This window comes from Poecilia reticulata, chromosome 12, assembly GCF_904066995.2.
Source record: "Poecilia reticulata chromosome 12, P_reticulata-male-v2, whole genome shotgun sequence".
Classification (NCBI taxonomy): Eukaryota; Metazoa; Chordata; class Actinopteri; order Cyprinodontiformes; family Poeciliidae; genus Poecilia; species Poecilia reticulata.
In genome coordinates, this window is record NC_088841.1 from 19541054 (window position 1) to 19556927 (window position 15874).

Below are 15874 nucleotides of genomic sequence, written 5' to 3' on the forward strand. Positions count from 1 at the left end.
ACACGGTAGTCATAGCTGACCTGTGATAGGACTGGTAATAAGAGGGGATCCACAGGCATCCGGTCATTCTTTTGCTTGAGAAACATGCAGTAAAATACAAGTGCGTCAGTAGGCATTTACTGCCTGTAGTGTAGCCATTTGTTTAGACAAACAGAACAATGTCAGTAATATGTCATTGCACACATGTGGCTGTTTCACTGCTTTTCCCTGAAGCTTTGTCTGTTTTGCTGGTCTGTAGTTTCACACAGCATCAGGATGTCTGCAATTTCTTACTCAAGTTTAGAGAAAAAGTGTAACATGTAGCAAAGACACTTTCACTATAAATCAGTTAGTCTCACAATCTATCAACGATTTAATTTGAAGGATTTATTGCACAACTTGCTACTAAGTGACCTACATTGCCTCTTTAGGAAGGCACAGATTTCTGTACATTTGAATTTAAGATTCAAGACTTAGTCAATCAGATATAAATATCTATAAAACACAGGAAAAAACAAAAGGAAATCTTGTTATGGCTTTGTATAACAATAGACCAACATAGTCTAGAGCAGTGGTCCCCAACCCCCGGTCCGTGGACCGGTACCGGTCCGTGGACCAATTGGTACATCAAACATCAAAAACATTGGTACATCAAAAAACAAAGAACACTACTAATACCTTATTATTTAAGTGTTGCATTTCATGCTATACTTTTATCTAGCTAGCTTTTGTAAAAACAACCAAGGCCAACACATATGTCAACAATAGATGGTGGTTATTGAATTCGAAGTACATCTGAGTGGTGATGCAGTTTTGGCTTTGATGCAACGGCCCAGATCTAACACTCTGAAGCTACAATAAGTATTTAACTCATTTATTTCTTGTTTATGTCAATTGACATATTTATTTAGCCATAATAACACACTCATGTGATAGTGCATTGCTTTTGAGTCTTTTTTTGGGGGGTGGGGTGAGGGGGGGCAAGTTGGAGTCTGCTGTGTCTTTAGAGTTTCTGATAGATTGTAATTTTTTCCAAGTTATAACTATTTTTTCATCAGTTTATTAGTTGTGGTATGAGTACATATTTTGATGAATTGTGGATATAAACACCAATAAAAATGCTAAAATCTCACCATTTATGTGTATTATTTATTTTCTAAAAGTTTGAAATTGCTTGCCATTTACTGATGGTGGTCCCGGTCCCTTTTATGTTCAGCTATCTAACAAAATATGACTGATTTTGACCCCTGATCAAGGCAAAATAACTCTGTAGCCTTCAGGGAGTAGATATTATTCATTTAAGTCACCTTTATGCTCCAATATGACAAAAGGTGATGAGCATAGAAAAGCACTTCAAATGATTGGTCAGCAAAACTAAAGTGAAATGCTGCCCTCCTAAAATGTTAACAGAGAGTTGGTACAAAACATCCTCTGAAAAATCATGGCCTTTCAGAACTGAAAAATGGACAAGAGGCAAAATTGCCAGTACACGATTGGTTCCTACATATGATAGTTTTATGTTTCAGTCGGTTTGTCTGTGGTGCTATTTGTCTAATCTTCCCTGACCTGCCTTTTCTGTTTTCTCTTTTGGGTCCTTCCTCAATTTTCCTTCACCATATTCATAATGTATAGATTCTATAAAATGTGTGTGTTTTGAATATAATGGGTATTAGATCCTAATAAAGTGGTTTCATCAATCTGGACTTTGCACAATATTGTCAATTACTGTAAGCCTGAATTGGATGGAATATTTTAAAATTCTTATCTAAAAACCCTTTTTTTATTTAAAAAAACTTTATAGTTACATGACTGTACCATGTTAGTCTGTTTTTTTTATTATTAGCAATTTTCTCCTTGATCAGCTCTGATCATTGTTCAGACGGTCAACTACTGAAAAATTGGATTTTCCTCACTGAAACAAAACTTAAAATTCTCTCTTCATGTACGTTCTGTTTTGAACTTTTTAAAGTTAGAAAAAGACTAAGGACATGCAGTGCGCTCAACAATAATTATCTTTATGAGGTGTAAGCACTCTTATAAATGTATCTGTTGTGTTAGACACATATATTGAAACATTAAGAAAAGTTTAACATTTAAGTTTGAGTGAAATAGTTGGCTTTACATACAAAGTTTTAAACTTCTGCATCATATGTATCATCAACCAATAAGTAAATAAAAAGTGGTTTATAGGTGCTGAAAGTGTCTAGGAACTTTTCAATGGATTCCTTTATTTATTGTTTTTCTAGCATATAAATATTGTACGACTGACAATTTCCCTTAGGCAATCTTCAAAATGGGAACACCAACAAACATTGTCATTGAAGTAACTCATGTATGTGTTGATTTTGATGCTCTAAACTTGGCCACAGCAACAATAGAGCAATATTTTTTTTTTTAACTGAAAATGCAAACTGCAACCAACAAGACTGAACATGTTTTCTAGCCACGGCCACACAAAGAGAAGGCTGGTAAGGGAGGAGCAAACGTGTTCTAAAGTTGACTGGTAGAAAACTGCAGCATAAAGATGAATATTCAGGTCAACCAGTCTCCATAAAGTCATTTATTTTAAGGCCTTTGTATGGCTCTTCACTGGGGCAGACAGTCATTTTGTAGGTCGCTGCATGCAAAAAAGAAGGAATGCAATGGACCTCTATCATTTGCAGTTCTGTATTTGCGGATTCACCTGTCCAAGGACTTCCTTGTGGAATATAACTCAAAAGTATTCATGAAAATGTGTCAATTTCCGCATTTCTTTCAAAAATATGCCACACAAAATATCACATTTGTTTTTTAGAAGTTTTCTAAGAAGTTGGAAAACAAATGTGCTACTTGACCCACGTTGTTTACAAGGCAGCCAATCCACGAGTCATTTTCCTTTGCACTGATAGGCTGTACCCCTAAGGGCAGAGGTGGACTGTCAATGTTAACTTCTGCAGTAGTGCTATGACTTCCATAGTGCTTGGGAAAGCATGTTAAAATGTATTTATTGCTTGAGCTAATAAAACAGAGACTTTTTATAGAGTTTCAAGTATTCATTTTGACTTTGGGTCCACTATATGTTAAATTAATGAGTTTGTAGATGGTAAAGTCAAAGTAAAGCAAGGAATAAGCTAAACTCAAAATCAGACTTTTAAAAAAATTAAATTTCTATTAAGCTTAATCAGAAAACCCACCTATCTGGATTTTGACATGGAAATTTGAAGGAACATGAGCCACAATGAACTCCATATTCAATATGACAGCCTGTGCATATAAAATGGTGGCCAAGTTGCAGGTATTAAGTATTAACTTTCTGTTTACATTTCTACTAGTTGGCATCAATTTAACCCACTGACACACATGATGTTAACTTAGTATTTATATCAATAGAGGATCCAGTTGACATTTCGGGGGCTTTTGATCAAAAAACAAATATTTTGCCTAGAAATTTGTTGAACATTTATAATTTTGTGTTGTCAGGCAGGTCAACACAAAATGGGCAGCTGGATTAAAAACACAAACATGAAGGCTTACATTTTTATTTGCTACTCGCATAAAACTGGTCACACCAAAACCTCAGTGAGGCGTTTTTATTGTAGATGCGCCATCTTTTTTACTGTGGGAAAATCCGTGTCAACAATAGATTTTAAGTGTAGTTTTGTAAATCATTGGAGGACTTAATGAGACCCACATTTTATTTTTTATGACGCAAGAATTAAACTAGAAAGAGTTTCTGAAATCCTTTTTAATGGTCTAAGTTAAAACTTCTTCCTGTTTTAAAAAACAGTTCTGAATTTTAAAACGTAGTGAGATCTCGCTCATCTTCTTAAGATTTTAACCTGAAAAGAAATCAAGCAGCGTTGCTCCTCTGGTAATAAATCCTGGTTGCTGCCTTCCAGGAAAACTTATATAAACCAGCTTTACATTGCCAAGATATTTGTCCTTATCCACATGGGTGAAACATTTTACAGAGTCAAATCCATGAACACATTGGACTGATCCAGTTCTGATGACGTGAGCCACTAGATCCTCATCTTTTCGTGTATCCTCTTATTTTTCCAAGAAAAGAGCAGTATTATTCCCTTTCTTAAGTTCTTATGTGAATTTATCATCTTAGATTATAATAATCCCTCCGTGCATCATGAAGAAATTGAAAGCCTAAGAATGGCATGCATCCAGTTCTGGACAGCAGCTAGCAGAATTCAAACCCTGTAAAAGTTCCCAAGTATCTGGAGATGAACCGGTCAACCAGGTAAAATAAGGGAATTTTGTGAACAGCTGAGTATAATACAGTAACCTCACCTGCTATAAAACAGAAATAAAGAGTTAAAGTGGCTGTTTCAGGCATCAGGCTCTTTGCCGTCCTTTTTTAGCCATTCCCTGCAGACGTTTAAGAGAGACAAACTGCCTTCAGGCTAATTTTGAGCCATCTGTACCAACGCCAACTCATTAGCCTGATTTTTTCCGAGCCAGCCAGAACTTATTCATTATCATCGTCACCTCACCCACATATGTCTACTCAGTTAATGGCAGCAACGTCTTTAAAAGCTCTTTGTTTTCTTGTCTTGATGCAGAAAGACAGATTAGGTAATCACTGCACCCACTGTTTTGTCTTCAATGTGGAGAATATATTATGTCATCACAAGTCCCACCTCCACCTTTTAACTCCCAAACTTAACACCACTTTACACTTAAATCTCCATTCATCTGGTGGATTAGGCAGTCTTACTTAGAAACATTCACTCATTATGAGTGGTATCCCATCAAGCCAAAGGATTTTTCCATCTATTGATACCTAATGAGAAGAAACCTAAAATATCACATTTCCAGTAAATTCAGCCTTGTTGATTCCATTGGAGTAATAAAATTACACGTTAGCTGACCATTAGCAAAACGGGATTTGTGGTAGTTTGCTGGTCTGGAGCACACAGGTGTGTGCGTTGGCGTAGCAGAGTTTTATTTTAACAACATTATTGATGTGAAGTTCGTCAAAATGTGTTTATTTTTCAATTTGATTTTGTTTAGTCAAGAAGTTGTTTCTCCAGACATTTGTGGTGCGTTCACACCAGACGCGTCTTGAGCGTCAGGTGCGCCTGGTTTACATTCAAAGTCTTTGTCGACGCACGTCGAGGGCCGTTACAGCGCGTTTCGAGCGCCTAGCGCGGCGCGATTTGAACCGTTTGGACCGTTAGACGCGTCGAGAGCGTCCAACGGTCCACATAGACTCTGAATGTAAACCAGACGCGCCTGACGTTCAAAAAGCGTTTGGTGTTGAACGCACCGTTGTTATTATTAAGGTATTAAGTTCTGTTATTTTGCTCTTAACAGTCGGTGGTTACCACAGCAACCAGTATCTGACCGCTCATCCGCTTTTTCTGTTGCCGTCTGTAACTCTGGTATTAGCTCAGTGTTTTCATTACAAGTACTATATTTAACACATTTTTCACAAATCTAATCATATACAGTGTTTTATGTGTAAGTTTGTATACGTTTTTAACTGTTATTATTAACGTTGTGCGCATTTTAGCTATGTTTAAACTGTTAACTGCTGCTAACTGCTGCCATCTGCCCATTGGGATCTATTGCTCTGTAGTTTGTTTCGGTTTTTTTATTGTATTTTATTTCATCTTTAGGGGAAGAAGTTGCTGGACGGATGTTAACCACCAACTGGATTTCCTCTTTTGTAAGGTATGTTTTAATTTTTGATGTGAAGTAATGTTTCAGTTATCAATTGTCTGATAAGTTACAAGTGCATTATGCGAGTGAGCAGATCTATGGCATTGCCCCTCAGATCAAGACCAACTTTCATTATGAGCTTGTTGAGCTTTTCCAAGTCGCTGATTCTGATGCGGTTACTCCAGTAGATGCTGGCAGAAGATATTGCACCCTAGACAGGAGACATAGATGACATGTAGTGTTTTGTAGCAATCCAACTAGGGAATAACTGAAAATGATAGCAATCTGATGCAATGGCCTATTCAAAGTGAAAACCTTTGCCTGATGGACATGATGTTGCTGCAGGGTCTTTGCAAATTTTTTGCAAACCTCATTAGGCTGAACAAACAAGTACGGGAAAGCTGACCGAAGTCCCTCCACAATGACTTGAGAGGGTGGCTAGATGAGACAGGACACATCTATTTATCTCTAAGTGATTTCTGCAAAAGATGGCAACTGAATTATGCAGTATACATATTTATTCAACAACTGGATTTCATTGAAATTCTTTTATCTCTGATGAAAGTAGCTTTTTATTATGAGAAAGCATGATATGATGGTATGATATGTGGACTTGAATTTCAAATTCTCCAATTTAAGAAAAATGAGTCAAGCTGACTAATTCTGTTGGCACCCACCCAATACGTCCAATATAAGGTACATCAGCTGTCGAGCAGCATAATATGAGCCTTTCCAGTATTACACTTGTATCATTGATCAGTGTTTATATTACACTTGTATCATTGATCAGTGTTTATATTACACTTGTATCATTGATCAGTGTTTATATTACACTTGTATCATTGATCAGTGTTTATATTTGGTTACATATGTCGTTGTCCAACAGATAAGCTGAATGAGTGCATTTATCTTGTGCAACTAACTGAAAGTTAGTTTGTAACGCTTGATGACCAATAACAAATTTTGGTTAAATATTATCAGTAAAAAAAATTCAGGAACAGGAACTCTTTGCAGAGTTACTGGTTCGGTTTGAATAAACTGACCTTCTTTGTAGAAACATGCAAAACATTAAGTGAAACATTATGTTCCTGACTTAAAGAAGGATTCACATTTGAAGCATTTGTTGCTTTTTAATCAGGCTTATTACAACATGCATATTTTATTAAGTTAAGCACAATTTAAGGAACAGTTGACGGCGTGTTTTGACATGTGCAACTGTGCTAAGATAAAGTGTGAACCACAACAGAATTAACTTAATCCACAGGGAGGCACACAAAAGGCCAAGGCTGTAGCCTTTCCTGTTTTCTGCTTTTATCCATACATGGCTTTGTATGAAAGTGTGCACAAAGGTTTTGTGTAGAGCCAGATACTGGGAGTGATTTCAGATCTAGATGCAGGGCTGTGAAATGTTAAGTTCCAGAATTTGGTGGTAGAATTGATAGGTTTAGATTCTGTGCTAAATTCACAGATTAATTTTGCTGAGCCATTCATTATGCATATATAAAAGCTTTTCAGAATGGAAAAATTTTGATTTAAATCCTGAAATGCCTCACTATCAGTCAGTCTGAGAATATGTCTTGCCTTCCTACAAGTGGCACTTTTTCTGGCATTCTTGACTAAGCCTAAGTTGTTTTGCTTTCACGCTGGATGTTTGAATAATTTAGTAATATCCTGTTTTATTTGAGCCGCCAAATAGCATCTTTTAGCAATAAAAAAGGACACAAAATATTGCCTAAATGCCAAGAGGCTATTTAAGGGTTTACTGCACTGACCTTTCCATAATTTGCATGCCATATTCACCACAATAAGATAAGGGGTAATATCGGAAACATCCTGTTTTGCAGCAATTAGATTTTTCTGAGCCAACCCTATCTATCCAATCAGAATTAAGCTATTTAATTTTTGCAATTAACTGAAGTTCAGCTGAATGTCAAACTGAGATTTTTTGCTGCTTAGAAATCCTTTGTTTTTGGGAAAAGTTTTCAAATGTATAAAAGTGTAAAACCAAAAGAGGATTACATATATTCTTATCACTTTCATTGAAGTCAATATAGATTCACATTTTGTATATCTAATAGTATTTAAATAATCCAAATGAATTAAAAATATAATATTTAAATTCATTGATCGTACTCATGTTGACTTTGTCTATGTTAGCTATTTTGTGTGCTTGGCTATTAAGAATATTTAAAGTCTTGAATTTTAATTAAGTCTTCAGATTTTTTAAAATTTATTTAAAAATCACAGAAAAGTTCAAAATATTGATACCAAAACAAAAGCTACAGTTACACAATAATGGCTTAGTTATAACCCAACAATAAACACTGAAATGCAAATGTGTGTTCAAAATATGTGTTCTGGTTTTAGTATCAGTTTGATATTCTGCAGTGAGATTCTTACTTTGAACCAACAAATGACAATTTAAAGACAATCTCACAGAACCTGTAGGCTGCAATGTAATGGACTACTGTGGTGAAGCTAGCTGTATTAGCTGGATTCAGTTTGGTTCTATGATGGTACTTTCACAAATGGATATTTTTGATTTTTTTTTTAGAAAAAATCTAATAAAAAAAATGTTTGAATGTTGAACTCTAACACGTGTTTTTTGAATGCATTAAAGTTTGCACTCACAGCATTTGTTGCTTTGGGTGCAACAAATGCTTGCAAATGGTGCAGAGTATTTGCACCATTGTTTGCTTTATTCAGACTTAGCCTGATAAGTATGAACACACCCTTTATAAAAAGCTATTTATAAGTTCTTATGACTTCCTGTTAGTTTGTTACAGTTTGAGGTTTGGCTTATTGGTGTTCTACTCAGAAGTTGGAGGTATGGGCTGGGAACCTCTACTACAATAAGCTTTTTATAACTTTCCCCTGTTCAGTTTTTTTCACAAAGTGCAGAAATCCAAATGTATTTGTGAAAAGCCGCAACCACTCTTTCATGTTTTTAATTTAAATTAGAATATCCAGGAAATACCTCCCAATTATTGGCGCTTTTATGTCCAGCTTTGTTTCCTACAGTATTTAGTAGAGAATGTTGGATAATATGTGACTTTCCCTTACTCAGTATAAAGATCATCATTTACTGTGGAAATGATAGAGCTAAAGACAAAAACATTGAGCTTTTAGGATTACCTCTACCACAAGAGGGTTTCTGGCCTTTCTTACCAAACTCTAGTTCTGAACAAGGCTTCTGTGCTGCATAATTTTATTCTGAGACTGCTGTGCGTACCAAACAAGTGTCTCTTCCCATCATTTCCTGCTGTTTCTGTCACTTGACATAACACAGTAAAAGCTTCATTGTAAAACGGGCTAGTTTTTTTTTTTTTTTTTTAAGTTTTGGCAAATCTCCATCCATCCATCCATTTTCTTCCGCTTATCCGGGGTCGGGTCGCGGGGGCAGCAGCTTCAGAAGGGAGGCCCAGACTTCCCTCTCCCCAGCCACTTCTTCCAGCTCCTCCGGGGGAATCCCAAGGTGTTCCCAGGCCAGCCGAGAGACGTAATCCCTCCAGCGTGTCCTGGGTCTTCGCCGAGGCCTCCTCCCGGTGGGACGTGCCCAGAACACCTCACCAGGGAGGCGTCCAGGAGGCATCCTTACCAGATGCCCGAGCCACCTCAACTGGCTCCTCTCGACGTGGAGGAGCAGCGGCTCTACTCTGAGTCCCTCCCGGATGACCGAGCTTCTCACCCTATCTCTAAGGGAGAGCCCAGCCACCCTGCGGAGGAAACCCATTTCGGCCGCTTGTACCCGTGATCTCGTTTTTTCGGTCATGACCCAAAGCTCATGACCATAGATGAGGGTGGGAACGTAGATCGACCGGTAAATCGAGAGCTTCGCTTTTTGGCTCAGCTCTCTCTTCACCACGACGGACCGGTACAGTGCCCGCTTCACAGTAGACGCTGCCCCAATCCGCCTGTCGATCTCCTGTTCCCTTCTTCCCTCATTCGTGAACAAGATCCCCAGATACTTAAACTCCTCCACTTGAGGCAGGACGACCCCCCCTGACCCGGAGAAGGCAAATTTTGGCAAATCTTTGCAGAGTTAAACTGACAGAAGGTCTGCTTTGTGTTTGACATGCCTAAGCGCGTTTAAGATTCTGCTTTTACATCATAATCAGACTTTTTCCACCAGCAATGAGTTGGGTGAGATTTAGAGCTTTGTAACTCTAGAGCAGGGGATCATAAAGTCTTCATAATGTTGCAGCACAAGTTCTTTGTTTTGGACGTGTTCTGTGTGTTTTTGGATAATTGTGGGTGACGTTGCTAAGATCACAGCATGCCAATGATTTTCATAATTGGTTTAAATGTCAACTGTTTTGTGAACATATAAAACAATCGGGTTTCAGAGCACTCGTACGAAGCCTGGATGATGTCTTTACTCTTGTATGTTCTTGTTTTAGAGACAACCTTGCTGATTTTATTCAGGATTTAAGCTGAGCTCTTTTATCACACTTACATCTCCATCTCTCCACGGGTTGACTTCTCTCTGCAGAAACAGTCAGCCAGGCCGCCTTGCAGGCTCCTGCCATCAATCACAGTGATTGCTCTGGAGCAATTGTCATAAAAGCCTGGAACCTAATAACCGACTTGAGTCCAGATAAGGCTTCAGATGAGTCTGGATCCAGACTGTGAAAGACACAGACCACATTAGCGTTATTATGCATATTCCTAAAGAGGACGGTTGACTGAGAATGAGGTTGAAATTTTAGATCTGTTTAAGTTCTCATTTTTATTAATATTGATGCAAGATGTTGAACCCATGTCTGCTCTTGTTAAGTAACTTCATGCCATCTATCTGTTGGTCCGTCCATCCCTTTTTCCAGTCTGTGGTTTCTGGATGTCCATTTTTAAAGCTTCACTCACTATTGTGTAAATATCTGCAATATTTTTTTCCTGTTTTGTACTCCTGAAATGTCTAAAAAGTCTCGAAATCTGTAGAACTTGGAGAAAAAAAAAAAGGTGTAGGAACCCTAAATTACCTGCAGAATCTTTTTTTTTTTTTAATTTGCAACAATTATCACTCATAGCTTTTTTATATTTTTGTGTTGCCTATATGAACTCACTTAAAAATGATATTATTAACAAGAGCAAACCCTAATAAATGGCATCCTAAAATGCCCATTACTAACTTTAGAAACTAACACAGATCCAAGTTCACTTTCTCCAGGCCGGAGATGACTCTTCGTTGAGTTTGATAAGCAAAAGAAATTCCCTTCAATAACCTTCGCAGACGTTACCAGTGCAGGACCTAATCTGAAGAGTGCATTTTTGGGAGCTATTTTAAGCCTCTGATTTGGGGCATCATCGTGATCTACACGGGACTGAGTCAAAGTCAACTCTCTGTGTTTATGATGTGGTGGGAACATGTAATCCGGTGCAGCTGCACGGTTTATTAATGACATAGAATCTGTTGATGCTCTTGGTTTCTTTTTGAGGCTAACAGTAAGAAGTCGGGTCAGACATTACACACAGTGTGCAGCGAAGCTTCAGGTGAGCCCATCTGTCTGCAAGGTAGTTATTGCTTTGCTAAGTATTTGAAATTAGCAGAGGATAGAATGGAAATTATGATTTATCCCTTTGGCAACAGTATCCTCCTCCTGCAGCCAGTCCACACACAATCTCACACAAACACACAGATCAGCCTGCTCATAATCTGAGGTGTGAGAATATGTGAGTGAGAAGTATTTATTTACGTCCTACGTAGCCAGAAAGCAAGTGAATGTTGGAGCCGTTTAATTAGCTGCAGTTTTCAGCAGCACAGTGGCCACAAGACAGAGTATGTAGTTTTCTGTGTTGCTGCTTCATGCTTTAGAATAAATCTTTGTAAGCTCATTCAGGCAGTGTGAAGCATCACCGGGTTTTAAGAATACTCAGTTATAGGTTGCGCATTCAAGATGGAAGATTCAAATGTGGTGTAAAGGACAGGAGTTGAGTCACACGTGAAAAAATGTATTAATTATAAAGGAGGGAAGCAATTTTACAAAGGCTTGTAAAGCATGTATGCAGTTTCTGTGTGACAGTTAATCTATTATCTTTTCCTTTATCTTTTTTACAGTCATAGTTAGATAAATGCTTCAAAATAGATTCAAACTGGATTGCAAAAATCCCTGCTAACGGTACAGTTTTTGGTTATTCTTTATTTTGGACAGCTTGACTGAGAAGCATCTTGTTATCCCCACAAAGTCAGCAGCAGTAGCAGTTTCTGCCATGCTGCAGTTGTTTCTTAGGATTAAGTGACCCCCCACTGATAATCTGAACAACTCCACTCCTCTCCACCTCACTGCTCCACTGATGTGTCTGTTAAACGTTGTTTGTACAGGTTATATTTATGTACACAGGGGCGGGACATGAAACAGTGTTGCACAATAAAAAAGCACCTATTGCTGTTCAAGTACAGGCAACGTAAGAAGCATAGATTATGGTTTAGGTCATATTCAAAACATTGATTTTTTTTTATTGGGGGAAGATATTTTTCTCTATATTTGCCAGTCTAGCAAACACCTGAAAGTTTTCAGATAAAATTGACTTGGAACTTTTCATTTCCATCACTTTTACTAAAAGTAAGCCTGTAGTATGATACTGCCACTACTAAGGCAGCACAATACAAATATACGTCTATGGTAAGCAAGGATAGTTGGGAATCCTGCAATGATGATAAATAAACAAATAGTAGTGTTAAAGTCTTTCTGATTTCCGTTTAGACCCGAGATAATGAGCATCGCAGCCCGAGCCACCAACATGTTTTTGTGTGGGTAGTAATTTGGAAAAGTGTCCAGTTCTTGAAATTTCACACTTTAAAAAAAAAAATAAAATTATAACTGTGTGATTTCAATTACTTAAAGCAAATTGTCACACAGATGTCTATTAAATATTTGCTTGGCATGTATACCACTTTGAAAACATGCATTTACTTTGTAATTTCTGTCAACTTATGCATCTTCTGGCCCATCAAAAAGCAACGTTCACATGAATTGTGCAGCTTTGCTTTGAAAAGTCAGTGCAAGAAACAGTGGCTGATACAGGAGAGAAGGAGGAGAAGCAACAGTGGCACCCTACCTGGGATTAATTGCCACATTATTTACCAAAAACTGCAAAGGGGCAAGATGTTCTGCACATGTGGCAGGAAACAAAAAAGGAAACTTAATGTCAAATGTATTTATATAGCTCTTTAATACAGGTATAAAACTGCACCAAAGTGCTGTACAAGAACAACAACACAAATGACAAAACAGAGCACAAAACAATACATAAATGAAATGCCAAAGAGTGAAAATGAGTTTTAAGAAGCGATTTAAAATGATCCAGGCTGTTGGCAGTTCTAATCTGGAAAGGTACGTTATTCCATAAAACAGGAGCAGCAACAGAAAAAGCTCGATCTCCTTTCCTCTTGAGTCGAGTCCGAGGAACTGTCAGTATTAACTGATTATTTGATCGTAGGGTTCTGGACACAGACCGGAAATTTAAAAGGTCCCAAAGATAAGGGGGGGGCTAACCCATTTAAAATTTTATAAGTTAACAAAAGAATCTTAAAATCTATTCGATAAAAGACAGGCAGCCAGTGTAAAGATGCCAGAGTTGGCCTTATAGGATATGGAGTCAGAATCCAAATTATTCCCACACAAACTAACAGACATGAATAAAAAACACATTATGTCCAAAACTTGCTACTCAGCGGACTCTGCGACACAACAAATCTGTTCAGCCACAGAGTTGAACAGATTTATTGCTTCGTTATTCAGAGTGCTAATTATGCATCTAATACAGATTGTTCAAAGCAACTCCCAGTTCTTCAAGTGCTGTAAATGCACCGTTTTCCTGAACTCAATGAATAATTTCCTATAATCAACCTGCTCTACATACAACTTTACAATACTGTAAAGTTTGATGGCTGTGTTTTATTCAAAATGAAAAGTTTTGGATATTTTGAATCCTTCTCCTGAGTGATATTTTTGTACAATGAGATTTTTTCCCCCATGTCTTTACAAACTCTTTGCAAACTTAAGCTTTATTCCAACTTTGAAATTTTATTGAAAAATATAGCTTAAATTAGAGTTTTAACCCTCCACTTGGTAAAAAAAAAAAAAAAGCTCATTTTTATAAGTGAGATTTGCAAAAAAAAAAAACTGGTAGCAGTGTTACTCAGTTTCCTCCCTAATTAGTAACTTTGAAACTGCCAATTAAATGTAAAGTTTAACCTGCGATTGTATTGTGCTTGAGTGCAGACGTGCAAAGAAGCAATTAGTTTCCCACACCTCCACTAAAGCAAATTTATCCAGTCAAAATAACTGCAATGAAGTGCATTTATTTGTAGACGTAAAAGCAGCATTAACGTATGTTTAAAGTTAGGTATTCAGTGTCTGTTGGCAGTGATGGTATTAATAATAAAAACTGTTTGCCGTACAGCCAATACAAAACAGACATAAAAATCTGCCTAACCTTTTCCTGCCCCTGCTTTACAAAGTTTATTTTGTTCAGCTCAGCTCTGTGTCAGTCAGTTGTGAAATGAAATCGGTGAGCTGTGAAAACACGCCTCCTTGGATGGAAATCACACACAAAAAAATTGCAGCCGCCACTCAGAAATTCTTTTCCTTCCTTTCCTCAGCCTCTGGATTCTCTCTGTCCTTTGTCCTTACTTCAAATTTTCTTATTTATATCTTTATAATTTAGTTTAGTGAGAGTAAATGAGTAATCGAGAAGCAGGAAGACAAAACGACAAATTAGCAATTTTCAAAAAGAATTGCAGATGAAGGGACTGTGTAGGGATTTTTAAGCTTGAAGTGAAAATCTTATGAATAGTATTCAGAGCTTTTTATATAATTAATGTTTTCAGATGATTGTGCTGCTATTCCTCTTCACTGCAATGATTAAATTATGACCGTTAGTTAAAAAAGGAAAGAAGGACACAGTCTCTGAAGGGATTTTACCTCAGAGATCTCAGCGAGACATTCTAAAAATATATTACCTCAATCTAGGAAAATACAACCCAGATTTCCAGTGTGTTCCCTTAGCTTAGCTTATGATAAACGTATGCATTCTGTTTGAGAAGGAATATATTTGTATTCAGTAATGGTAAAAACATTTAAAATAAGTTATGATCAAGTCACCCAAAGTTCATACAAACCTGCCAGCACTAGAAAGAAGAGAATCCAATAGATAACCTAATTACAGAAAATAAATTGGAAACAAAACACATGACTTAAAATTCACCAACATTTTTCAACTATGAACTTTTCTGAATTTTCTATGATGCAAAATGTTTGATTAGATTTTGGTGACAAATTGAACTGTGCAATATCTGGAAAAGGGTAAGAATAACACTAATAACTAACTAATAACTCTGTTTCTTGTCGGTCGGTGTATCACTCTGCTTGCTACAGACAGCAGATAAAATATAGAATATACTACTTATTATACGAATAAGCTATTCCTAAAATAAATTGATAAAAAAAAAACAAATCTTACCCTAGTAAATAGCAGAAGAGCTGGTAAATGCTTGTGTTGCAGATTTTTCAGATTGCACTACGACTCATTGTTCTGCTTTAAGGCTGCGAAGATGATGTAAAAAAAAAAAGTTTTAAAAATTTTTAGTAAAATTAAGATTCAATGTACTGTTTTTGAGTTTGCTGCATGCTCCTTATTATCCATCCAGTGTTTTCCCTTAGCATGGAGCCAATCCCCTTTTATCCTTCGCCCAGACAAGGCTGTGCAGGAAGTATGTGATCATCCCTTTTGTCTTATGAAAGCTAGAGCATTTTCTTTTCCTGACAGATTTAGAGTGCAAAAGAGCCGTTTATGCTGTTTGTATTTTTAAAAAATACTCCGTGGGCGCTTGATTGAAAGATTAGGTCACTGAGGATCACAGGATGAAAAGAAGCTCCTCTCTAATCCTCACATGGTCTTCATGTGTTCAGAGAACTGTCTCTTAAGTACTGCTGGTATGTAGTGTGCAGTGGGAGTGTACTCAAGCCAAACACAGGGCGACTGTGGTGCATCCTGGGTCAAGTTATTTCATTGCTCTCCTCCATCTGATCATTTGACAAAAAAGATACGTCAGAAAGTGATGCAAGTCTGCGATATTTGTGCTATGAAAGCTACCCATATGATTTCCTTGCCTTTTAAAATCCTATTTATATGTCTACATAAAAACATATTCAGAAACATCCTCAGTTCGTTCTCTCATAGCAGTGTTGACACAAGAGTCTTAAGCCTGCAGATGAGCCCTAGAGAAATGAAACTTAGA